Genomic DNA, 27506 nt, shown 5'->3' with positions numbered 1-27506 from the left:
ACCGTTCAGTTGGTTGTGAATTTTGATTTACTTTGATGAAGTATAACTGATTCTTAAAGCTGATGATGCAATTACTTTGATATTTGCATAGCTCCATGCATTCACTTCATATTATGGGGAATGCCACATGCACATCCATTGCTATATAGACCTATAAAGATATTTTCAAAGTATTTAGTAATCCCTGTTATAAAATATGTTTGACTTATGAAACAGGCCTTTGTGTCCACACCATTATAGAACAATACTTAGAGTAAGCCCAGACTTGTCATGCAGTGGGGCCGTGTTGAAACAAAAGGAGAAAAAACACAACATAATCTCTAAATAAAAGGTTAGCAAAGATTAGAGACATAATCTTTTGTCACAGCTGAATCAATTATTTAACAAAAAAAATAAACATTTGTTTTTAGTCATTTGTGCAAGCTGGGAAATTTGTGCTTGAAAGGATCACATTTATATTTATAAATGTAGTTATTCTTCCTGCAGCAAAGTTAATTGAATTCTGACTTGGATTATCTGCTTTCATCTGAGACCAAGCTACCAGGTGTGGGCTGTTTGCTGATCATGAGCTGAAAAAAAGCTCTCCGAATTGATAAGAATCACTCCTGTGGAAGGTTGTTGAATTAAAAAAAGAAAAAGAAAAAAATTAAATAACAACTAAGTAATATTTATAGATGGTTTATAGACCAATTATTAACCATTTACAAAGTGCTATATATATTTAATCAGTAAATGTTTTAAACCAATTTCTTAAAGGTGTATGAATAATTTCAAAATCATGAACATACTTAATATGGTATTAAAATGTTATAATGAGTGCAACTAAAACTATTTATAAACTATTAATTATAACTTAATTGTTTGTTAATGGTAAAGTAACAATAAACTTACATTAATATACCATCTATTTGTCATTTATAAATTATTTAGTTAGTTAAACATTATGTACATTATGTATTTACCATTCTAAATGACCTATACGGTTTATAAATGATGATTAAACTACCTGTTTACCATTTATAAATGAGGGTTATTGTAAAGTGTTACCAAAAAAAGGACCTATTTTACCTATAAATAAAGGTGCACTTATCTTTTAAATATAAACCGCTGCACAGTACATTGCCACACACACACACATTCTCACAGACTCTAAGCTTTTGTCGCCTGGCTGGTGGATTAAGTGTGAGCATTTGTGAAATCATTTGAACCCTAGGGGTGTGAACAGGAGTGTAGGCCGTGTGTGTTTGTGCGTGTGCGCATGTGTGTGCGCATGTGTGTGTGCGTGCATGTGTGTGTGCACATGTGTGTGTCACTGGGTTTATGCGTACAATGTGCTGTGCATTTGGCTTTGGTTTGTGCACATTATACAACGTATGTCTGCGTGTGTTTGGGGCCTTCAGTGTGTCTGTGTGATTCAACTCTGCTGTGACTTCACACCAGTTTTGTTTTTTTTAAATGCTGGAAAATGAAAAACTAGAAGAAATGAACTTCCCTTGGCTTGTTTTAACAGAGGATGTACAGTAATCAATATTATTATTGACCGTGGGGAGAGGTAGCATTTGTTTGACTATCGATTACTTCAAGCCAACAGTGTATTTCTACATTTTATCCTCCATGACTCCAGACTCCTCCGTCTGAAAAGCTGACTAAGAATCATACAGCATCTGAAGCAAGCTCAATGGGGAAAATGGAAAGAATTTTTTATTATTTTTTTTTTTTACATTTTAGATATGAATGAAGATAGATACACATTGACGATGTTTAGTCAGTTTTTTTCAGAAGTCAGTGAGCATAGTGAAGCAGCTTCTGCGTGCAGATGTGTGTCTGCAGGCTGTAGGTTAGGCTGAGAGATGTGTTTCTAATCTCTAATCCCCTGGAACAAACTGAATGATCCTGCCCTCCAAACACCTGTCTGTCTCCAACATTTATTTAAGTACAGTACTTCAGTACAGTTTGGAGATACTTGTACTTTACTTGATTTTATATACTTTTACTCCACTGCATTTCTTGGGGAAAATTGTACTTTTATTGCACAATTTGACAGCCATAGTTGACACAATATTAAACACAAATGGTAAAATATGAGTTTTTTTTTAATTTTTTTATAGATTTAACCCTTGTTATGTTCAGGTCTGCTGTGACCCATTTCAAGTTTCAACCTGAACATGCAAGCGCGCACACACACACACACACACACACACACACACACACACACACAAGTTGTATTTCATGAAAAAAAAACTTCTTTCTTTACCTTTTTCTAACATAAAACTATATGGGTTGATTTTGACCTTTATATTATTACTATAGTTAATAATATAAAGTTTAGACATTTATTCTAATAATAGTCTATTATAGTCAGGGAACATAATTATCCACTGTTTTCATTAACGGGAGTATAATTAATTAATTTAATCCCATTTTTAAGTTAATGATATGTAGTTTAAGGTGTTGGGTAAATAAAATTCAAGCAGGATTGTATGGTTATGAATGCATAATAAGTTAGTTATGATGTAGTAAAAACAATATGGATGTAGTCATTGTTTTTTGAGTGTTTTGGACTGAGTTAAATCATGAGTCAAAATGACAGAAACACCTTTCGAACACAACACGAGCAGTAAATGCAGCTTCTAAATGCCACCCCCCCCCCCCCCCCCCCCCCCCCCCCCCCCCATTGTCCATTGCTTCTATGAAGCCGAACTCAATGTGACTTTCATGGTATCCTCTTTTTCTTATTGAGATATCAGCATATCAGCATTTTCGTCTCCCTGACGCTTCTCCATTTTCCCATTAGCTCTGTGTTTCTGTTGTTAGGTGAGGTTACCGCTGGGTGAGGTTACTACTTGTATATACCTATAAGAATATAGGTTACTATATTCTGTCCCTGGATCCAGTTCCTCACAAAATACGTTAGCCAATTAACTGGAAGCAGATCTGATACTGAGGCAGAAGAACATGAAAAAGTGAGTCAATCAAGAGTCAACCTTGGTTGCTAATTCAACAGATGGAGAGAACTTAAAAACAATAATAAATCAAGATTTTATATCAACATACGAATTTAGTCAGGTTAAAATAATTAGGACACAAGGCACAGACGCGCTCCACTGTAAATGCCTCGGGCTCCATTCCATTTCGTGAGCAGAGCAGTTGGCACTGGTCTCCTGTTTCATTAACTTGCGAAATCCGCGTCAATTTCACGGAAATTTGAGTGATTCCGTGGGTCCACCACAGATTTTAAGGTTAAGAGTATCCGTGGCTATTTTACGGATTCCTGTGAGACCAGGTTGTCCGGAGGAGATTCACCTACATTTTAGTAAACTTTGTCAGGCTATAAAGGGTTCAAGGGAAAGTTTCTGAGCTTGGTCCAGACTTCATGAACTGATCAGCCTTTTTGTGTAGACGTGTAGATTGAACCCAGAGACTCTGTAACTGCACATTTCTTGATGTATTGTAATAAAATGAAGTTAAACTGAGAACTCTGACGTCTCCTGCTTTCCCATCAAACAATCGGCGCAGAGAAATAGGTGAGGATTTTGTTTTGGAGTAAGATAATTTAATTTTAAAGGATTCTTCAATGCATTTCTCAACAGTACAATGTTACAGTAATCCATTTTTGTTTATTCAATTAAAATCAACAATGGTGCTGGCCTTTCAGACTTTTAAGCTGATAGCAAATCATTACATGTCGATAGGAAGGTTCATGAATATGTAGGAGACTTGCTGCAGTGTGTTTATTCTTTATGTGCCTGCCTTGCCTGTAGTACACTGGGTGCTCCTAAAAAGCATTGGTTGCTGTTATAATTCAGAAGTCCCTTAAGAAAGCTTAAACATGGATGAGATCGTATTGAGCATCTGCTGAAGTCCAAATTCAATGTGGCAAATAACTACTACATCATGAATTTTTATTTCTGTCTCTTAGGTTCCCCTCTCAGTCATTTGATTGAGGCCCATCTGTTGGTCCAGTGGTCTCATTGATGGACAAGGCTCCAGCAAAAAAACTTCAGGGTCACCGAGCAAGAAAGATAAACCCAGTTTAACCCAACAAAATGCAATGAGATGGAATAACTGCAGTCGGTATAAATTTCGAGTCCTGTCCTGTCATTTGGTATTATAAACCATTGTGCGGGATTTCTCGGTTTGGTACACTGTAAAAATGTCTGTAGATTTTACGGTGAAAAACTCCAAACTAAACTCTAAACCATGACAGTAAAAGACCGTAAAATGATAAATGACAGCCAATACAGCATTTTTTTATACTTAAAAAAAAAAAATACATTACTCCACTCTAAAATACACTGGCACCGTGTTAGTAGCAAAAATATACTGTAATATATATACAAGCCATCACTGCATTTATTTAAGTATTTTCTTGTCAATTATATGGCAGAACAACGTTTCTTTTGATGGAAAAACTTTTTATTTATACGGTATAAAATGGCAATCTTAAACATGAAATCAACAGTGCCAATATCTTTTGACTGAATTTTACAAAAAGTTTAACCGTATTTATTACGGTAAAGTTCTGGCAACCACAGCTGCTGGTTTTTTACCATAAACACATTTTTTTTACAGTGACCTTTCTTAAAGTCTTCAAACTCATGGATCTGTTGCTTGACCTTGCTGGATCATATATATAATATACACTCACTGGCCACTTTATTGTGTACACCTGTTCAACTGCTCGTTAAAGCAAGTATCTAATCAGCCAAATGGCAGCAAGTCAATGCATTTAAGCATGTTGACATGGTGAAGACGACCTTCTGAACTTCTGGTTTGGCCTGAGTATTTCTCAAACTGTTGATCTACTGGGCTTTTCTCACATAGCCATCTCTAGGGTTTACAGAGAATGGTCCAAAAAATATAAATTATCCAGTGAGCCACAGTTCTCTGGGCCACAATGCCTTGTTGATGCCAGAGGTCAGAGGAGAATGGCCAGACCAGTAGGAGATGATAAAAGTAACTCAAAATAACCAAGGTCTGCAGAAGACCATCTGTGAACCCAACATACTCAAAAACAAGCTCACAGAGATGGGAGTGGAGGTTGGGAAACTGTGTTTCTGGGACATTAATGAGCAGCACAGGGGCTCCACAAGGCACTGTTCTGGCTCCATTCCTGTTTACACTGTACACAGCAGACTTCAAATACAACTCTGAGTCCTGCCACATCCAGAAGTATTCCGACGACACTGCTATTGTGGCGCGTGTATCAGGAATGGACAGGAATCTGAACATAGGGATCTGATAAAAGCCTTCAGTGACTGGAGTCACATGAACTATCTCCTACTGAACACCTCAAAGACTAAGGAAATGATCAGAGATCATAGATACCAGACTAAATGAATTTCCCCTCGGGGATAAATAAAGTAATTTTGATTTTTGATTTGATTTTGAAGACTATATTTGAACACACAATACATCCAACCTTGAAGCAGATGGGCTACAGCAGCAGAATAACACACCTGACACTTCATTAAGGGCACACTTCACCTCATAAAGTGTCTGGTGATTGTATATACTGTAGAAAATACATCTATTTATTTATTTTAGCTTCAGCGTGAATCGATCAATCAGCTGTGTTTGTCACATGAAATGGTACAACTCCAGTGAAATGCAATCCAGTCACCTCCTTCAGCTCATTGATCATAAAGCAGAATGTGTCCACCAAATTGGCACACAGTAAAAGAGTCACCCGGTGGATCCATCCACCATCCAGTTACAGAATCAAGCCAAGTCTCTAGTGAAACAAAAGAGCCCACAGCTGCAGACATCCTGCTGGAAACCAACACGGACACGGAGGCTGCTCGGCTCACCATCCAACACATGCACACTGGCCAGTGGGATACCCGGCAGAGAAGACCCATGAATGGAAGCCAGTGTTTAATTCACCCATGCTGTAGGGTAATGATCCATGATGTAGATCGAGATGGAGATGGTCTTATATCCATATGCTTTTTACATGCCCAGTATTAACAACGTACTGGGAAGGAGTTAAGGAAATCCTAAAGTACATTTTTGAGTTTAAAGAGCCTTTGCAGGTACAACATTGGTTAGGTATTTATTTAAAAGGAAAGATGAGAGCAAAGGACATTTATTTTTTAATATACTGAGAGTAACCGCCATGAAGCAGGTGACTAAAGCATGGAAACAATCAAATACACCAAAATTTAGAGCATGGGTATTAACAGCAGAACAAAGTTTAGAGATGGAAAGACTAACTTTTAGAAATAGGGAACAAATACATATTTGGAATAAGTTAGACTAAAGAAAGGCTGATAAAAACAGTGGAAATATTTAATCAAATGAAATCAAACACTTACACTCACATGCATACACACACATGAACACACACATGCACCGCCCGTTATTTTTCCATTAGTTTATTTTAGTTCATTCTATTATTTTATTATTTATTTATTTTACTTGTTTGTTTATTTCTTTTCTTTGAGATCCTCATTTGGGAAATACCAGCCAGGTAGCAGATTCAAGTAACTAATATTTGTAGAACAGACATAAGAGCATATATTAACATGCATTTATTGGAGCTGGTGGAGTAACCGGATACATCAGCCCCTTCTTATTTTTGCTATACTAATGCAAAACCGAGATTAGGTTAGTGTGAACATTGTTTTGCTTTCTGTGAAAAAAAAAAAACTGTCTGCTTCAAAAACACATTTTGCAGGTGGCGACATTAAAACATCCAATTTCTATAGGCCATAGCATGTTTGGAAAGCAAACAGATGCTTCAGTAAAACATACCAGCAGTCATTCAAACTGCTGAGACGCACACACATGCACACACACACACACACACACACACTAGCACACACTTATGGGCAATAGAGATAGCGTCTCTCTGCGAGACTGCAGATGCAGAGTGGTTGACAAAGCTAAAATATTTATACCCAGATCTTAGCAGTCTGCACTAAGAGAGGGAGAGGGAGACACATGGAAGGGAGGATAAAGAGAGGGGAAAGAGGGAGAGATTGAAGAAGAGGAGGCAGGATTCAAGAGAGAGGGCGATGGAAAGTGTGTGTGTGTGAGTAAGAGGAAAAGCAGAGTGATAACAACATAGAGGGAGAGAGAGAGAGAGAGATGAGTGTGCAGCACAGATGCCAAATGAATCTAGGGCAGTCCAGAAAAAAACAAGGCATTATTCCAAAATCCACTTTGTATGTGTGTGCAAGTATGTGTACGTAATTGTATTTCTATATTTGTGTGTGTGTGTGTGTGTGTGTGTGCGTGCGTGCGTGCGTGCGTGCGTACGTGCGTGCGTGTGTGCGCGCGCAAGCAAATATGTAAGCATGCATCTGATGTGAACGTAACATTCCAGAGGTTGAAATACAAGCAGAAATACCACAGTTTCCTTTTTCGCTCAATCTTTGTGCTTTTTATTCATCACTCTTTAACAATTACAGTGCTCTCTCTGCATCACACCCACTCTTCTTCCAGCATGTTCTGCCTCACCCTCTCTCTCTCTCCCTCTCTCTAGCTCTCTCTCTCACACACATATCCACAGCGAGATTTGTTTTTTTTCCTTCTTCATCAAACTCGAGCACTGAAGGATTTTGTGTGTGTGAGCATGGGTGTGGGTTAATAGGGGTGGGGGGTTGGCACAAAGCAAAGATGATGGCAGATGGTGTCCTTACTTAACGCACAGTGCACACTCACACACACACACACACACACACACGCTAAACACTCACTAAGCAGATACAAATATGAGCACATACATAACCTGCATGGTTCTTGAAAGCCTGGTTGACCTGGCTGACCCACCAGAGGCTCAGGTCTGTTCACATATAATTTAACCCTCTGGAGTCTCCAAAAGCACCAAATCATGACTTCTTCATGACATCCAGACTAGAAAACAAAGCAGCGTGGAGCCCTACTTTAAATTTACCTCTAAAGTTCTGGCTGTAAACTCCATGAGGCCAGTTTCAGTTTGATGATGATATACCAAGTAAAACTGGAGACAAGCTCAAATATATTTTGTGTTAAATGATAGAACTGGATGTAACCCTCTTATATGTTAGATTTGCAACCTTTGTTCACATTTGCAACATTATTTTTTTTATAGAGCATGTGTTTTGAAAGTTAAAAAAAGATTCAAAATCACATTTTATGTTGGGTTAAAGGACTAAAAGAGACACAAAATGACCAAAAAAAGACACAAAATGAGAAGACAGAATGACCAAAACACACAGAAGACAAAATGACAAAAAAGACACAAAAGACCAAAAAAGACACACCATGACTAAAAAAAGACACAAATGACCGGAAAAGACACAAAATGAGAAGACAGAATGACCAAAACACACAGAAGACAATATGACAAAAAAGACACAAAATGACAAAAAAGACACAAAAGACCAAAAAAGACACACCATGACTAAAAAAAGACACAAAATGATCAAAAAAAGACAGAATTACCAAAAAGACACAAATGACCAAAAAAGACACAAAATGAGAAGACAGAATGACCAAAACACACAGAAGACACAAAATGACAAAAAAGACACAGAAGACCAAAAAAGACACAAAATGACAAAAAAAGACACAAGAAGACACAAAATTATCAAAAAAGACACAAGATGACCAATAAAGACATGAAATGAGAAGACAGAATGACCCCCAAAAAACACAAAATGACTTACAAAGACATGAAAAGGATTAAAAAATGGACAAAATAGCCCTATAAGACTCCATAGAGTTAAAGGTTTCTAAAGCTGGTAGATCATGCTATTACTCTGTTAACATATGCTGTATATTATTGTCGATTTAAATTAATTTAACACCTCTATGTCAGTCTTGCCTTCCAATGTTGATCTAAATTACACTTATTATTATTATATTTTATATTTATTTTATAGTCCTCTTTTGTTATTTTTGTTGTTTTTTGTGTGACCTTTTTAATTAGCTGCACTGAGCTGCTGTAACACCTGAATTTTCCCTCTATGGACCAATAAATATGATGTTAATATTACTGTGTGATTAATTTTGAATTATGTGACTCACAACTCAAATCAAAATCAATTCTGAATTTAATAATCTGCTGCCTCTAGCATCTTCAAGACAATTTTGACTTTTCAGCAGAATTTATTTGAGTGAATTCAGTCCACCTTTTATTAAATCAAAGGAAACAACCTTTTTAGTAACACATTGATTTATTTTTGGGTCATTTTTGGACTTTATTTGAAAGTGGCAGAGATACAGAGTGAAAGGGGAAGACATGGTTATGAGTCAGATTCAAACCCAGGCCACCTGCTTACAAGGACTAAGCCTTAATGGTATGCGCTCTACCAGAGAGTCTCCGGGACCCAACACAGGTTTATTTTTATTGAAGTGAAGAGCTACAAAACTTTTCATCTGGCAGGGTCATGCAGAGAAAGAAACATGATCTTTTGTCATGCATGAATATATTGAGGACAGTCGGCTGGAAGCTTTTGCCAAAACTATTTTTATCTCCAACAGAATGAGAGAAACTCAATGGAAAGTCCAGGTCCCACATAATGCCCTTTTTGCTTCATAAAAGTAATGATCAGACCTCTTTTCTTAGTTTTAAATGTAAAAAAGTAAAAAAAAAAAAAAAAAAACAATAAAAAACATAAACTCACAATATCCAGGATTTAGGTGGTAGTGGCAGGATTTAAAAAGTTGAAGTGACAGTTTAGCACATGTGGTGCTTTAAAAAAATAATAATTTAAATAATATAATATATAATATATATAATATAATATAATAATAATATATATATATAATATATATATATATATATATATATATATATATATATATATATATATATATATATATATTAGCTATTATTTGTCTTTAATCTATTTTATTTATTAAATAACATTGTTACATTGTTTCATTTTTTCTGTTAACCCTCTGGGCCCACTGTGGACATTTTCAGCCATTTCAGTCATTTTTCACTTTTGTTTTGGCAATAATTTTGGCTGTGATACTGCAAATGGCATGATTTTTGGAAGAAGGGTTTTTTTCTTGATATATTTTGAAATTCAAATTTAAATTTTTCTAAAGGGTTTATAATACACTGTGTACAAATTTACTACCCTTTCAGAAGCCCAAAGGGTCTGAAAGGGTAGTAAATTTTAAATCTGACACTACACAAAAACTAAAAATGCATCAAAATAATTTTTTTTCATAATCTTTGAACTATCCAAGGCTGTGATAAAAACCAATGCCCCAGCCAAAAATTATTTATTATATGGAAAATAACTACATTTTTTTTCTTTTTTTCATAAAAAACATCAGTGACATCGTGTAATCAAACTGGCATTTAAAGGGTTAAAATCCTCAAAATCTTTGAATGCTTGGTAGTTTTGAGCAGGGCGGAAGTTGTTTAAGAGGATTATGCAGAAAAAATTAGAAAAAAATATTAATCTGTAAAGTTTTTATCACATTTTATCAGGAGTGGACATTTTCAACATGAAGGGTCTGAAAGGGTAGTAAATTTGAGTGGGCCTCGAGGGTTAATTTAATGATTAAAAATAAATAAATCTACATGTTAAAAAAATAAGCTGAAAATACATTTTCATCTGCTTCTATATTTGCATGCCAAATTCTACCTTAGAGGAATGTATTGTACTCATTATTACCATGACTATATTTTAAATGTCTGTGAGTACTTTAACATAACCAAATATAAAACTGCACACTCCAGCACATTTATCTTTGCTTTGTTTGTAATTTCATCCAATGCTGATTTTGATTAAAATTTCAAATAAAAGTGTACTAAAATGATGAGTACATCCATTCTGTAGAAGTGCATAATATACCACAGTAAGAGTCTAAAAATAGCCCCCTAACAGTAACTATGAGTCATGCCAAGGTCCTTATTCTTCCAGAGATTATTAAATGGAAAATGTGTCCCAAGACTTGGCTTCATTTGGAGTTTAGACTGGTTAAATCAACTTCTCCTCCTTTATACATCATAGAGGTACTTGACTGCACAATAAGATCTTTTCACACAGTTTAATTTACAGTATGTTGTGTGCCATTAGCTTATTTAGACGAAAAGAAAAACTAATTCTAATTACAGTACACTGTATAAACACACTGTTGTTTTTACGGTAAAAAACGGCAGCTTTGGTTGCCAGAACTTTACTGTAATAAATATGGTGCAACTTTTTCTGGTATTACGGTAAAATGATATTAGCACTGTTGACTTCACGTTTACGATTGTCATTTTATTCCATATTTTACTGAAAAAATAAAACGTTTTCCCATCAAAAGAAACGCTGTTCTGCCATATGATTGACAAGAAAATACTTTATAAATGAATTAAATCAAGATGCAACACATAAATAAATAGAAAATATCTACAGTACTGTGCAGAAGTCGAGGGGTGGAAAAAATGATGTAAAATAAGAATGCTTTCAAAAATAGAAAGTTTATATTATTTTTTATCAATTAACAAAATGCAGAGTGAGGGAACAGAAGAAAAATCAGAATCAAATCAATATTTAATGTGACCACACTTTGCCTTCAAACCAGCATCAATTCTTCACTGTAAAAAAATAAACTGTTGTTTTTATTGTAAAAAAAAAACAGCAGCTGTGGTTGCCAGAATTTTACCATAAACTTTTCTAATATTATGCTAAAATGATATTAGCACTGTTGATTTCACATTTAAGATTGCCATTTTATTCAATTTTTTACTGAAAAAATAAAACGTTTTTTTTGTTAGAGATATGGTGTTTAGAACATTTAAGAGTGAGAAAAGAGTATTTTACAGTCGAGTAATGTATTTTTCGAATAAAAATTGTAAAAATACTCTTTTGGCTGATATATACATTAACAGTGTTTCATTGTTACTGAAACTGAAATAACCCATTCATCATTTTAAGGTCTTTTACTGTCATGGTTTAGCAGTTTTTCATTTTTTACAGTATATATATATACAGTATAAATGAGGTGCTGACAGAAGTCGGACCATATTTCCATTAGATGTAAAGGTGATACTATAAGAAAAACATGCAGCAGGTATGAGGTTTTGCTTCTTGTTGCTTCTATACAGCAGATGTTGACAGATGTGGCCGCCCATGCACACATCTAAGTCCTCACATACGCACTGCTACAGTATGTCACCACAAGAGAAGCAACACCTTCCCTGAAACAGACACGCTTCGCTGCATGTCCCCCTTCTTTCTGCTCAACAGCTTTTCCCCGTCAAAAACATTTTGTCAATGTCAGGTCACTTTGCACCACTTTGTCACTCCAATTACAGCCATAAAGCACTGAGTTGTGAATCTATTAATGTGACAGAAGGAATACAGTATCACCCGGCGATTGCCCTCAACATAAAGACCGCTGTTAGCCTGGGTATACGCATACTGCCTTGCACGTTTGATTTAATTTTTAACCTCCAGGCAGTCTGGAATCTATGGCCCTTTCTTAGCCCTGTTTTAGGGATCCAATCACAGAACGGGGAGGGACGGCAAGACGGTGATGCGTACTACTCGGCAGACGGAAGCTTGTAGTTTTGTACTTTTCTTACGGATCCAACATGGCTGCAGCAGACGCGAAACTCTCTTTAGCTGTAGACGGCGTTTAAAATAGTTTAGAAACACCAAAAATTGATTTTTTAGCCTTGCTTCCGACAGGATTTGGCAAAAGTCTAATCTACCAACTAGCCCCGCTACCGCTCACTAGACTGTTAGCTGAAACTACAGAGCAGCCAGAGCCAGAACATGCTGTAGAAAAACGTTGCAGAGGCAGAATTGAGCATTTTAGTCTCAAAGTAGAGATGAGCTAGTCTGGCTATATAAACATCCATTTCTATCGCTCTACATACGTCATCTGGTATAACTGATACAATTGGCTAAGCGCTACATACAGCCGCTTTTGATAGACATTCGTAGCGGCCAATAAATGGCTCTGGAGGATTGTAAACCACGCCTCCTCTATGGAGAAATAAATGGCTGGTTTCCAGACTAATCTCATTTTTGATATAGTCTGGCGTTAGCCAGGCTAGACCAATGTGGGTTTGTTGAACATTGCTATTTGGATTGTAGTGATTTCTTAGTATTCTCCATGGATTCTGAATCAGAGTATGCCCATGCAACCTGTGGATTCAAATCAAATGAATGAACCATCAGTTGTAAAGTTTGAGTCAAGCTGGATTTTTGTTCCCTGTCTTTTCTGTGTCGTGTTTCCTCTCCTTTATTCCCTGATTTCTCCTCTTTCCAAGCCTGCGGCTGTCCGCTCTCTCATCCTCACTGTCTCTCATCCACTCATCCTCCCATGGAAGGAGAAAACAGCGGTTTCCCTCCCATCAACACTTTCGTGCCCCGCCAACGTACAGCTAATGAACCGACCCGCTGTTACTGCTGCATTTCTGAAACCTCATCAGCGAATCGCTGTCTACCATGTCTCTCAGTCTCTTGCCCAAGGGGACCTCCCACTGGTTCCTGGCAGTGAAGGAGTGACGGTTGTTGTGAAACATGACTGTCGTATTGATTGCACAGAGCACTGCAACAGCTGTTAGGCTGAAAGAGAGCGCAGTGTGCTATGGCTAAGGATGTGATGTGGAGGAGTGAGCAAGTGTGAATGTCTCCCAAGGGTTATCCCTCTCAGGATCTTTGCATAATCCTTCCTGATAGATACAGAAATCAATTTGGGGGGCGGGGCTAGGAAAGGGAGGCAAAGGAAGGTAAAGCTGGTGGGAAATGCTAAAGATCAGTAAAGACAAATAAAGTCTGATTCTCTGATATATCCACTCAGGATAAGAAGCAGTGTCATTAGGGAGGCATGAAGCCCAAATTATAGTTTTTTTACAGAGGTTACAAAGGTTTCTTAGCCTAGATTAGCCTTACAGACACAGTATGTATTCATCATAAGAAAGGATGAAATGCATGAGGTTGGTTAAAGGCCCAATCAGCATTTATAGCCATAGTAAAATACTGTATTTCCTCAATTTAAACAATTAAACAATTTTTAGTAAATAAAAGCCGGCCTCTTTTATGAGCCGGGCGTCATACCGCTGTTATGTCAAAGTCAAGTCAAGTCAAGTCAAGTCGAGTATAGTTTATTTGTCCCAACTTGGGCAATTTGTTTGCAGTCTAGGTGTATAAAATACATAAAAAACAATACATTCCAACACACCTTCATACAACAGATCACAGCCTCATTACATATATATCTAAAGATAAAACAAACAAAACAATAGTGCAACAGAAGGCAATTCCAGGTGAAGTGTCAACCACATAAGTCCCCAACCTCAACATCAACAACATCATCCTCATCGTCAATATCAAACTCATCGTCATCATCATCATCACTATCACTATTAACATCACCATCATCGTTCAACCAGGTTCAGTTCCCTAATGGAAGTGGGGATCAATGAAAGTCTGTTCCCCCGTCGATATGTGTAGCCCTTACCTTAACCTGCACCAACCTGACCCCTGACCCCAACCAGTCGTCCTTTAAGTTGTTAACATGACCCCAAGTTTACCTTAATCCCAAACAGTTCTCTCTACAAGGCCTTACCTTAAACTGAAATCCTAACTCCAACCGCGGAGGTGATGCTATGGAGAACACCATTCAGGAAACATCATCTGACGGTAACAGATTTCCACACAACACCTGTATTTTGAAGTTTGGCCACACGAGTTAGTACTGTACGTAAATATGGTTGTTTCTCCCACTGTCCTAGTCATTATCTGTAAAGTCGAGCCGTTTACGCACGTTCTTCTGGGCTTTCTAGTAGTTTAGACATTATAAATCCTGCTTAAAATGAACATTCAGCGTGCTGTTCATTCATTCATCCAGTCAGAGCTGCTCTGATTTTCTTTTTTTCATAAAAACCTCCTTCAAATAATAGCCTGCCCCTATTATTAGCCGGGTCCCAAACTGATTTTTTATTAATAGAAGCCCCGGCTACTATTTGAGGAAATACGGTACATATATATATAAGGGTGCAATGTTTGTAAAACCAAGATTGGTAAACACAACATATCCATAGATCTTGTGCCACTCTTTCATCTTCCGTGTTGTGGTCTTGTGAATGCAGGACATGGCATGGTTAGGCAGACATAGGAGGAGTGCTACAACAGTGGTGGTGAACAGTTGCACTGGAATATGTAGGTATTCCACGGTATTTTGTTTAGTCGCAATTAGGGGTGTGACGAGATCTCTTGCTACGAGATCTCACAAGATTAAACTCGATGATATTTCTTGTCGCATTAAAAATCAGTCTCATGAGATTTGTGAGCTATCCAAACTTCTATTTGTGACCTGTGGAGGCAGTAAAAGGAAAAGAAGAAGAGGAGGAGAAGGAGGGCAAGCAGGAAGCAGCCAGGATGACGTCACAGGGTGCACGTCCGGTGGCACGTTAACAAGAGTTAGAAGGAATCAAAGCGGTACAGTCCTCCTGCAGCAGTCTCTCCCAGCTAAAGAGCCGGAGTCTGCAAATTGCTAACAGGCTAACAGTTAGCTCTGTAGCAGTACAGTGTGTATGTGCTGCTGCTGCAGGAGGTGTTCACTTAGCGATCTCTGTTTGTTTACTCTGTGCACAGTTAGCGATGCCGGTTAATTCATGATCACTATCTTTATCATCATCGGAGATGTTGTGCATAATTAGCCATGCTGGTTTGTTTATGATCAGCTGCTGATGTTGTGCAGTTAGCTACGGCGGCCACAGTTGCGCCTCCCGTGTTTAATCCATCCTGTATGTGATCATGGATCAAGGTCGAAACTGTCCCTAAGCGATTACAAGACGATAGAAAACCATACGTCAGCTCCGGAGTCTCATTAATCCCTCTGGGGGATTTTATTTTTTTATTTATCTTATTTTAACTTTTATAAATTTTACTTTTAGTTTCAATTTGTGGAAGAAGAAGTTTATTAAAAGCTCATGCTTACATCATGCATGTGAAGAGTTATAATAAAACATTTCAAAATGCATGTGCAAATAAAAGTCTGTTGGTCCAGTCATATATTGTGTCATCGTAGTTTTCTTAAAATCTCGTCTCGTGAACCCAATATCATGTCTCGTCTCGTCTCGTCTCGTGAGCTGAGAGTATCGTCACACCCTTAGTAGCAATGTAATGTAATGTTGTAATGTAATGTTTGTGTCCTAGTGTTGTTTGTGACTCTGTTCTTTTTTCCTTAACTTAAGGCTTAACTTAAGTTTTGTTACCTCGGCCTAACCGCCATTACCAACATGTTCAAAACAGAGATCCAGATGTAGGGTACAACAGCAGCTGTCATGTGTAAAAAGAGTTTGTGCTTGACGTGCTAGCAACATGTTGAAAACAGCACTTGAAAGGATCACCTTTATGAGTAAAACAAAACAAGGTATCAACCCAACAATGGCTCTGGACAAAACCATGCATTTGGAAAATTGTTACACCCCTAATATAGAGAAAGTTCTATAAAAGAAGTTAAAAATTTGACACTTTATTTGTTTGTCTTATTGTAGTTTAAATCATAGTCCTAGTTTACCAGTTTGTCTAACATTTCTGGACCTTTTACAGCATTAATCACTTGTTGTCTGTGTATTAACTGACCTGCCAATCACACTGTCAGCCTGTCACAGCACGTTTTAATCCTATCTTTTAAATTCACAAATTATTTCTTCAAGGTTGCATTGTATCTCGAACATGGAGTTGCTAACGGCAACAGTTTACAAGGGCGGTTGTTGATAGTGAGGAAGAATTTGAAGGAGATAATGAATAAGCAGCCAGCCACGGTCGTAGCCCATTAATTGTCATCAAACCAGACTGCACATTACTACTACATGACTCTTGCAATTTGCATATTTTTGGAAAAGTATCACAGGAATTATGAATAAAAATATGTATGCATTAGTTTAAATGTAAGCAACAGCCAGCTGATCAGCATGTACTGTAGCAGCATCCCATCACTGCTACACTCCACCACATCAGGACCATTTGACCTGCATCCCACAAGGAGAATTAATAAGGTCTGTAGAACCCTAAGTGTCTTGGCCTCTCGGTAAAATATAATGGCACTAATGGCTCTAGTTATCAAGTATTCAATAAGTTCTCAAGTTCCTGCACATCTGGCTCTCAATTGTCCCAGACAATTGATAGGAATTCTAGTTAATTGAGTTGTAAAGAAAGAGAGTGTTGGAACATTTTATAACTGCTGTGCCACCAATCAGACTGAATAGTGTCGATGTTGCTTATTATATATACAGCACTGTGAAAAGATGTAAAAGAAATGCCTAGAACACTGTAAACTGTCTGTAGATTTTCTTTTGAAAAACTGCTAAACCATGACAGTAAAAGATGTAAAATGATAAATGCTGGACGTAAAATTATAAATGGATCACCATAGAACACCGTAAATGTATACATCAGCCAAAACAGTGTTTTTTTTTTTACAGTTTTTTAATTTTTTTGAAAAATTCATTTATCCTCTATAAAATACACTGGCACTGTGTTTGTTCAAAAATATACTGTAATATATATACAAGCATCACTGTAACTTTTGCATTTATTTTTTGTAAAAATACTTTTTCTCAGTGTTAAATGTACTAAACACCATATCAAAACAAACAAAAATATATTGTCATATTAAATGGTAAAATCTTAATAATTTATGCAGCATTTATAAAGTATTTTCTTGTCAATTATGTGGCAGAACAGCGTTTCTTTTGATGGAAAAACGTTTTATTTTTTACGGTAAAATACAGTGCTAATATCATTTTAGCGTAATATTAGAAAAAGTTGCACCGTATTTATAACGCTAAAATTCTGGCAACCACAGCTGCTGGTTTTTTACCATGAAAACAACAGTTTATTTTTTACAGTGAAGAATTGATGCTGGTTTGAAGGCAAAGTGTGGTCACAATAAATATTGATTTGATTCTGATTTTTCTTCAGTTCCCTCACTCTGCATTTTGTTAATTGATAAAAAATAATATAAACTTTCTATTTTTGAAAGCATTCTTATTTTACAGCATTTTTTCCACCCCTGCCTAGGACTTCTGCACAGTACTGTAGATATGTTTTATTTATTTATGGGTTGCATCTTGTTTTTGATCATCTTTCCCGATATGTTTCTGCAGTAACCCAGATTTTTAGATTAATATCTGCTCATTTTATCCACCAACTGAGCTCCACAGCATCAGTTAGCATGTCTTGGATTTCACACAGGAAAAGTAAGCAGGAAGAAAATTGCACTTCAGGTTTCTTCTAACATAACATCCATCATGTGTTGAGAGCAACCCCAACAGACAGCGCTATGGATTCCCTGAATTATAGCTAACGTAGTTCAATACTATTCTGATGAACTGAAGATTACACAGCAACAAGGCGGTGGGTTTGGTAGGTGGGTGGTCATTATTCAGGTCTCCCAGGCCTGCCTCCCCTACTGATTTCCTCTCCCCCTTTTTCCTGGAACACCACTGATCTGTGATTGCAATTGATTGGAGACTGCTCATCATTCCTCCAAGGGCAACATCAGGAATCATCGACATCAGGAGGGAATGGATTTAGGGAGATGAGCAGAACGGGACAAATGAATGCACACTGTAAAAAAAAACCCTGTTGTTTTTAAGGTAAGAAACGGGCAGCTGTGGTTGCCAGAACTTTACCGTAATAAATACAGTGCAACTTTTTCTAATATTACGGTAAAATTTTATTAGCACTGTTGATTTCACGTTTATGATTGCCATTTTATTCCATATTTTATCGTAAAAAATTGTAATGTTTTTCCATCAAAAGAAATGCTGTTCTGCCATATAATTGACAAGAAAATACTTTATAAATGGTGCATTAATTAAAGATTTTACCATAAAATATTATAGTATATTTTTGTTAAAGATATTGATATGTTTAGTACATTTAACAGTGAGAAAAAGTATTTTTACTAAAAAATAATTGCAAAAATTACAGTGGTGGCTTGTATATAGATTACGCTATACTTGTGCTACAAACACAGTGCCAGTGTATTTTCCAGTGAAATTTTTTTTTTTTTTTTTTTTTTTTTAATAGAAAACTGCAAAAAAAAAAAAAAAAAAAAAAAAAAAAAAATACTGTTTTGGTTGATATACACATTTACGGTGTTTCATTGTTACTGAAACTGGATTAACCCATTTATCATTTTACGGTCTTTTGCTGTCATGGTTTAGCTGTTTTTCACCGTAAAATCTACAAACATTTTTTTACAGTGCAGGAGAGAGAATGAAACAATGTGTAAAATAAAATCAGACATAATGTGCTGCATTGGAGCTTGACATATGTATTTCTCATTCATTTAAGTGGGTGTGACCAGTGATGGATGGGGGCCTGGCTCAGGCATGGATGCTAACGCCACTGGGAGAGCTTTTCCTTATTGACTGTAGAGAAAGCAAATTTACTACACTGTATGAGAAGGAATCCACCCACTTAGCAAACCAATAGAGCCCTCTGTCATTTTGAGCAGAACCTGATGGAGCACTTATGAACTATTGATCGCTGATTGAAGAAACAGTGCTGCCTTATGTCTTTAGTTTAAGACCAACATCAATGACTGGAGCAGGTTTCCTGACATCTGTATTGAATTTATATTCATCTATTCTAGAGATATAGAAATAAATGTAATTCCACTTTAATTATTTGTTTGGACTGAATTGTTCACTGTAAAAAAAACCCTGTTGTTTTTACGGTTAAAAAATGTCATGTTTTAGCAGATTTTCACCGTAAAATCTAAAGAATTTTTTTACAGTGTAGACATCTCAGATATATGAAGTCATAAGTGGCATTTTAATAAAAATGAATTTGCTGTTTTTTTAATGACAGTTTGCAAACACAAGTTGTTACTTTACATTGAAAAGTGTTGGAGATATAGAGGTTCAGATGATTTTTAAAAAATATATTTTACATTTTTAACATGTGATTTTAGACAATGTAGTCAGGAATCGAGGTCTCTCTCTCTCTCTCTCTCTCTCTCTCTCTCTCTCGCTCTCTATTACATACAGATGCTTCATAAAGGCATAGCCTAGGATACAACAGAGTCAACAATAGGAAAATAGGTATATGCTTCTGTGTGCTGAACGTTTTTTGGCGATTTATTATACAATTTATAATTCATTTTATGTTATTTTTTTTGACCAAGCACATTTATTTAGTTTGTACACACATTGCATTGCATGTTTTTTTAAATTAATGTTAAATAAAACTTTATCAAAGCATTCGTTGGGTAGCATTTCTTGGTGAAAGTTTTTTCCCCAGCATGCGTCCCCCTAGCGTCCCCAGTGTAAATGACACTGAGATTAGTTCTACATGTAAGAGTAAAACTGAGTCACAGTGTAAACAAAAACAATTATGCCATCTGCCATCCTCCTTATCCAAGCCAAAACCTCCCATATAGAAGTAAATACTGCTTCCCCCATAAATACATCCTGTTTTTAGACTTAATCACTAGGTGAAAAGGAAAAAGCTGATTATGCATGCAGATCATGTCCAAGCACTTTGCACATCTTAGAACCATTCAATATCCCCAACATGCGGCGCTTACGGCCTGTTTTGAGCTCAGTCAGCACAATGCGCTGTCCATGGTGCTAAAACACTGCTGAAACACTCCACGTCCACAGTGCTAGGCTCAGGACAAATCTGGACTGGTAGACACCTTTCACAGTCTAGATCAGGGATGGGCAACTGGAGACCCTCGCTTGAAGTGGCCCTCAGTACAACTACATGCATTTGAGCATGAAATCTTAAAAGTGCAGTGTAAAAATGCGCAAAATTACTTCTTGCAATTAATGTTGGTCTGCTGTTCTTGCAATGAAAAAAAAAGAAATCACAGTAAGTGGTCATTTTTTATTTGCTTCAAACCTTTTTTATTCCTATTTACACTGTTAAAAATGCATTTGAGCATGAAATATGTTAAGTTACTGCACTGTAAACATATTTAAAATTTCAGTTTCATCATATCTGGTTAAGTGCACGGTCCTATATGTGGCCCTGTGGTAGTGTCCATGAAAAACTGTGGCCCCCTTCAGCATTTGAGTTGCCCATCCCTGGTCTAGAGACACTGCCGATTCATTTTGACCAACATAATGACAGATCATTTTTGAAATGTTGTTCACAGTTGCTACGTGTTATCTCGTGCCTGGCAGTGGAAAATGTGTGGGCGAAGGAATCTGTGTGGTCCATCGGTCAGTAGTCGGACACTGTTGCTGCTGCTGGCAGGAATCTCTCTCTCTCTCTCTCTCTCTCTCTCTCTGTCTCACTCACTCTCTCACACAAGCGCGCACGCACGGGCACGGAGGAACTAAAGGCAGCTGACACCGAAGCCCTCATTGCAGGTAAAGTGTGGCGCCTGTCGTGCGACAGAGTACTCAACGCTGCTGGAAAGCTGGGCCATTCACCCTCAATAGCGCACACACACACACACACACACACACACGCATCGCCAGTTTTATCCCCTGCGTGATTCCTCCCTCGATACTAAATCCCTTCTCACACATCTGTCCATGGCGCGTACTCAGCCCGTCCATCCTCTCCCCGCACAACCCAGCAGAAATACCAGCCCGGCTTCATTTGACACTTTAAATCTATGGCAACAGATTTGAATCACTTCTGTTCAGCATTTCAACCCAAACGTGTAGAAATAACGCGTCCTCGTATGCAGCAACAACTGAAGCAAAAATACCCAGCACTAAAATATCGTTCCTTTATTCTTATTTAATATCACGAGTTCAAACACTTAAAGCCAACCCCTTGACAGAAAAACATGCCCTCGTAAAAACCAACCATATGGGCTTCTGTTGCACCAAGAGGACTGAAGCCAGCAGAGCGCTGGAGTCTGTAGTGCAGGTGCATGCTCGCTCTGCCGTCGCTTGCATCCACCGCGCATCATTTATCATACCAAGCATATAAACAGTATTTTAAATACATAATATTAGGCTAAATCTTAAGATGGAAACGTGCGTTTTTGTACAATACCTTCACTTATTTCCTTTTCCAAAAATCATGCGTCCGTTGGCTGAAGCAAAGAGATTTTTTTCCATCCACTGCTAACGTCGCAGGCTCAGCAGCGCGGCGGGAGAGGATGACTGAGAGAGAGAGAGAGAGAGAGAGAGAGAGAGAGAGAGAGAGAGAGAGGTGGAGGATGCACAGACCTCTGCGTAGAGTAATATGGTTGAACTGCAGTGTGCATCTGCCTCTACAGCTGAGGAGTGAATACCTGCAGTTACACTTGGCAGCACTTAGCTGTTTAAACCACTATGGGGTTAAAAATAGCAAATGCTATTGATATAATATTGAATAAATCATTAGGAATCATAAGACACATATCTTAAGGTTGTCAGACTCATATATAGTCTAAATCGTAACCGCAGCTTTCCTTCAGCAATAAAGGAGCAACATCTACTATGGACTAAAAGACAGACGGACATGTATGGGTGGATTAACAAATCAACAATTCATAAAATCTCATCATAATGCAAATAAATTCCTGTTGATTTTCAACTGCTCTTTGCAGCTGTTTTTAGCTCTTTTCGGGGCAATTTGCATCTGTTTGTAATTGTTTTGTGTTTCTATAGTTGTTTGGTCTCTCTTTGTAGTTTTTTTGTGTTGCTTTGTGGTCATTTTGCATCTTTTGTAGTCTATTTTTGTCTCTTTGTAGCTGTTTTTAGCTCTTTTCGGTGCAATTTGCATCTGTTTGTAATTGTTTTGTGTTTCTATAGTGGTCATTTTGCATCTTTTGTAGTCTACATTTGTCTCTTTGTAGTTGTTTTGTTTCCTTTGAGTCTATTTGTGTCCCTTTGTAGTTGCCATCTGTCTCTCTATAGTTGCTTAGTCTTTTTTGTCATATTTTTGCCTCTCTTTGTAGTTGTTTTGTGTTTCTGTAGTTGTTTGGTTTTGTAGTTTTATTATTTTGTGTGCTTGCTTGCAAAAGCACACTAACTACTATTCACCGGGCTTATTAGTGCCACGGCTGAGCAGCGAGGCACTCATCTTCACTGCAAGCAGTGAGGATGAGTGCCTCGTGCGAAGCACGAGGCATCTCTTATTATTGCTCATGTTTATTATTAGTGCCACGGCTGAGCAGCGAGGCACTCATCTTCACTGCAAGCAGTGAGGATGAGTGCCTCGTGCAAAGCACGAGGCATCTCTTATTATTGCTCATTAGTGCCACGGCTGAGCAGCGAGGCACTCATCTTCACTGCAAGCAGTGAGGATGAGTGCCTCGTGCGAAGCACGAGGCATCTCTTATTATTGCTCATGTTTATTATTATTATTATTATTATAGATTATTCTTCCGTAAAAACTTTGGCGCGTAACTAGTCTCGCAGCTTTGAGAAATCGCGAAAAGTAAAAACGTCAAAAGTTGCGCCCTAATCGGGAATCGTGTGGAATGACTTTTATTAGCGATCGGCGCGCACGTTTTCTCACAACGTGCACAAACGTGCACTTTTTGGCCCATCCGGAACGCATTGCGCCAACTTTGGGGCCTCACCATTCGCAAACTGTTGCTCGTAAAATTCCGAACCGATTTAGAAAGTTGTAGGGCCTGAATTTAACTCTAGTCCTGTGAAATTTCAAAGCGATTGCACGTATAGTTTTCGCACGAAGTGCGAAAACATTTCCATTTTTCCAAACTAATGGGGAGGGCGATTTTCCCATGTGTGTGTATTGCGCGGAATGTTCAGACTCTAGAGCGGTGATGTCATCAAGCAGAGTGGAGAGGGAGAGAAGGAATTGTCAAAAAATAAATTAGAAAACTGCGCTCCAGGCCGCAAATTTCACTCTACAGTAATAATTTATACATAGAAACGGAGGAAAATTTGTCTTCTCACTCACAATCCTCTGGTAAAGCTGTCAGAGTTTTAGTTTGGGCGCAGGACACAGAGAAGTGCCACCAAAACGCAACAACTGCCCCATTGAGTCCCATATTAAAAACACACGAGGATTTTTGAAATAATCAGATTTTACCGTTTTTTTAGATCGCTCTAACAAAGCTATTTTTTCATTTTTCTTAAAAAAAAATATATGTAGACGTTCAGGAAGAACTCAGGACGCTCAAAGTGAAGTCGGATCAGTGATAGGTATTATGGTTTTGCCGAAAATGCTTTCTGTTCGAGGCCAGAATTTTCAGTTTGTCCACCTCTGGCTGCTCACTTTAGCAAAGCATTGTCAGTGACAGTTAATTTCAGTTGATTGCTCTGCTCTGATTGGTCCACTCCACCTGGCCACGTGGTTGCTTAGCTACCAAAGCTCCTCCCCCTCCCTCTCCCCTCCTCCAACACAGACATTTTAACTGAAAACAGTTAACTCTTTTAACTTGACCATACATTGTCCAATCTGCCTCAAACTTGTCATACATGATGATGGCTCATCACTGATTGTCTACATGACAATATTTCATAAATTCCCGCCCTTTTTGATTAGCCACGCCCCCTTTTACTAACTAGTGAACCGTTTGTCCTACAGACTTGTATGAGGTGTCTGTGAACTCAGGACAGAGTCCCTGTTTGACTGGTGATTGAAGCCACGCCCCCTTTGAGTAGCCACGCCCCTTTTTACTAACTAGTGAACCGTTTGTGCCACAGACTTGTATGAGGTGTCTGTGAACTCAGGACAGAACTCCCTGTTTGACTGGTGATTGAAGCCACGCCCCCTTTGAGTAGCCACGCCCCTTTTTACTAACTAGTGAACCGTTTGTCCTACAGACTTGTATGAGGTGTCTGTGGACTCAGGACAGAGTCCCTGTTTGACTGGTGATTGAAGCCACGCCCCCTTTGAGTAGCCACGCCCCTTTTTACTAACTAGTGAACCGTTTGTCCTACAGACTTGTATGAGGTGTCTGTGAACTCAGGACAGAGTCCCGGTTTAACTGCTGATTTAATCCACGAGAATCATCCGGCAGTAGTCCCGTGGCACTCCAAAATTTCCCTGGAATTTTGTTTCTAGTGTCTTATTCTTATTCTTCCGTTTCTTCCGTGGTGTTTTTTCGGTCGACTACTCCTCCCAGAGTTTTGGTCACACATACACAAAAAAGGTATCAAATTGACCGGCTTGCCCATGACAAGTGTGCTATGACTTTTCTAAGGGTTTCGACATACGGTTTTCAAATTATTGGGCAAAAACACGTCAAAAAATCCCCCCAATGTAACCCTATGGAGAGTCTAGAGTGGGGAAGTCATCAAACAGAGTGTAGAGGGAGAGAAAGAATTGTCAAAAAATAAATTTGAAAACTGCGCTCCAGGCCGCAAATTTCACTCTACAGAAATAATTTATACATAGAAACGTAGGAAAATTTGTCCTCTCACTCACAATCCTCTGGTAAAGCTGTCAGAGTTATAGTTTGGGCGCAGGACGCACAGATGCTCAAACAAAATGCACCAACTGCCACATCGGCTCCCATATTAAAAATGAAGGAAGATTTCTCAAAAAAAAAATTTAACAGTTTTTTAAAATCGCTCTAACAAAGCTATTTTTTCATTTTTCTTAAAAAAAAACATATGGAGATGTTCAGGAAGAACTCAGCACGCTCAAAGTGAAGTCGGATCAATGATAGGTATTATGGTTTTGCCGAAAATGCTTTCTGTTCGAGGCCAGAATTTCAAGTTTGTCGACCTCTGTCTGCTCACTTTGATGGAACTGTCTCCATCGTCAGTTAATTTCAGTTGATTGCTCTGCTCTGATTGGTCGACTCCACCTGGCCACGTGGTTGCTTAGCTACCAAAGCCCCCCCCCCCTCCTCCAACACAGACATTCTAACTGATAACTGTCAGTTTACTCTAAGTCAGCTATTCTCAACCTTGGGGTCGGGACCCCAACTGGGGTCGTGAGATGATTTCTGGGGGTCGCCAAATCATTTTGGAAGTCAGCTCTGTCTCCACTGTGTTAAAGTGTTCATGTGTTAATGTGTTTTTGGTCACTTAATGTCTTTTTTTGGTCATTTTGTGGGTTTTTTTGTTTGTCATTTTGTGTCTTTGTGTCTTTTTTGGTCATTCTGTGTCTTTTTTTGATCATTTTGTGGTCAGTTTGTGTCTTTTTTGGTCATTTTGTGTCTTTTATGGTCATTTCGTGTCTTTTGTTGGTCATTTTCTGTCTTTTTTTGATCATTTTCTGTCTTTTTTGGGTGATCTGAACTGTGCATGTGAGATTGTGTTCAGTGAGTGGGGGTCGCGGACAACATGCATGTTAAATTGGGGGTCGAGACTCAAAAAGGTTGAGAACTACTGCTCTAAGTGAACAGACATGGTGTTTCTTCATAAAACATGAGACCTTATAACTTGACCATACATTGTCCAATCTTCCTCAGACTTGTCATGCATGATGATGGTTCATCACTTTTCAGTTCTACATAACAATAATTCATAAATTCCCGCCCTTTTTATTAGCCACGCCCCCTTTTACTAACTAATGAACCGTTTGTCCTAGAAACTTGTATAAGATGTCAGATTACTCAGCATAGAGTCCCTGTTTAACTGGTGATTGATAACCCCGCCCCTTTTGATAAGCCACGCCCATTTTACTAACTAGTGAACCGTTTGTCCTAGAGACTTGTATGAGGTTTGAGTGTACTCAGCAGAAAGTCCCTGTTTAATCCGTTTTGATAAGCCACGAGAGTCACGGTCCAGAGGCAAGCACACAATCAAAATTTCTTTAGGAATTTTCTAGTTAGTGCCACGGCTGAGCAGCGAGGCACTCATCTTCACTGCAAGCAGTGAGGATGAGTGCCTCGAGCGAAGCTCGAGGCATCTCTTATTATTGCTCATGTTTATTATTATAGATTATTCTTCCGTAAAAACTTTGGCGCGTAACTAGTCCCGCAGCTTTGAGAAATCGCGAAAAGTAAAAACGTCAAAAGTTGCGCCCTAATCGGGAATCGTGTGGAATGACTTTTTTTAGCGATCGGCGCGCACGTTTTCGCACAACGTGCACAAACGTGCACTTTTTGGCCCATCCGGAACGCATTGCGCCAACTTTGGGGCCTCACCATTTGCAAACCGTTGCTCGTAAAATTCCGAAGCGATTTAGAAAGTTGTAGGGCCTGAATTTAACTCTAGTCCTGTGAAATTTCAAAGCGATTGCACGTATAGTTTTCGCACGAAGTGCGAAAACATTTCCATTTTTCCAAACTAATGGGGAGGGAGATTTTCCCATGTGTGTGTATTGCGCGGAATGTTCAGACTCTAGACTGGTGATGTCATCAAGCAGAGTGTAGAGGGAGAGAAGGAATTGTCAAAAAATAAAGTTGAAAACTGCGCTCCAGGCCGCAAATTTCACTCTACAGTAATAATTTGTACATAGAAACGTAGGAAAATTTGTGGTCTCACTCACAATCCTCTGGTAAAGCTGTCAGAGTTTTAGTTTGGGCGCAGGACACAGAGAAGTGCCACCAAAACGCATCAACTGCCCCATTGAGTCCCATATTAAAAACACACGAGGATTTTTGAAATAATCAGATTTTACCGTTTTTTTAGATCGCTCTAACAAAGCTATTTTTTCATTTTTGTTAAAAAAAAATATATGTAGACGTTCAGGAAGAACTCAGGACGCTCAAAGTGAAGT

General features: G+C 38.1%; 1 protein-coding gene across 1 annotated transcript in view; it reads right to left on the bottom strand.

Annotated features, from left to right (window-relative positions):
- The window catches only part of LOC131984020 (protein phosphatase 1 regulatory subunit 29), a 144283-nt gene extending 122243 nt beyond the window's left edge, over window positions 1–22040 (bottom strand). Inside the window, exon 1 of the mRNA XM_059348880.1 lies at window positions 21927–22040. The gene's annotated coding sequence lies outside the window, so the exon portion shown is untranslated. The remainder of the gene's footprint in view (window positions 1–21926) is intronic.
- Between the last annotated feature and the right edge of the window lie 5466 nt (window positions 22041–27506).

The sequence above is a fragment of the Centropristis striata genome, chromosome 13 (genome assembly GCF_030273125.1).
Source record: "Centropristis striata isolate RG_2023a ecotype Rhode Island chromosome 13, C.striata_1.0, whole genome shotgun sequence".
Lineage (NCBI taxonomy): Eukaryota > Metazoa > Chordata > Actinopteri > Perciformes > Serranidae > Centropristis > Centropristis striata.
The sequence above is the reverse complement of the archived record's forward strand: the minus strand, read 5'-3'. Positions and strand labels throughout refer to the sequence as shown.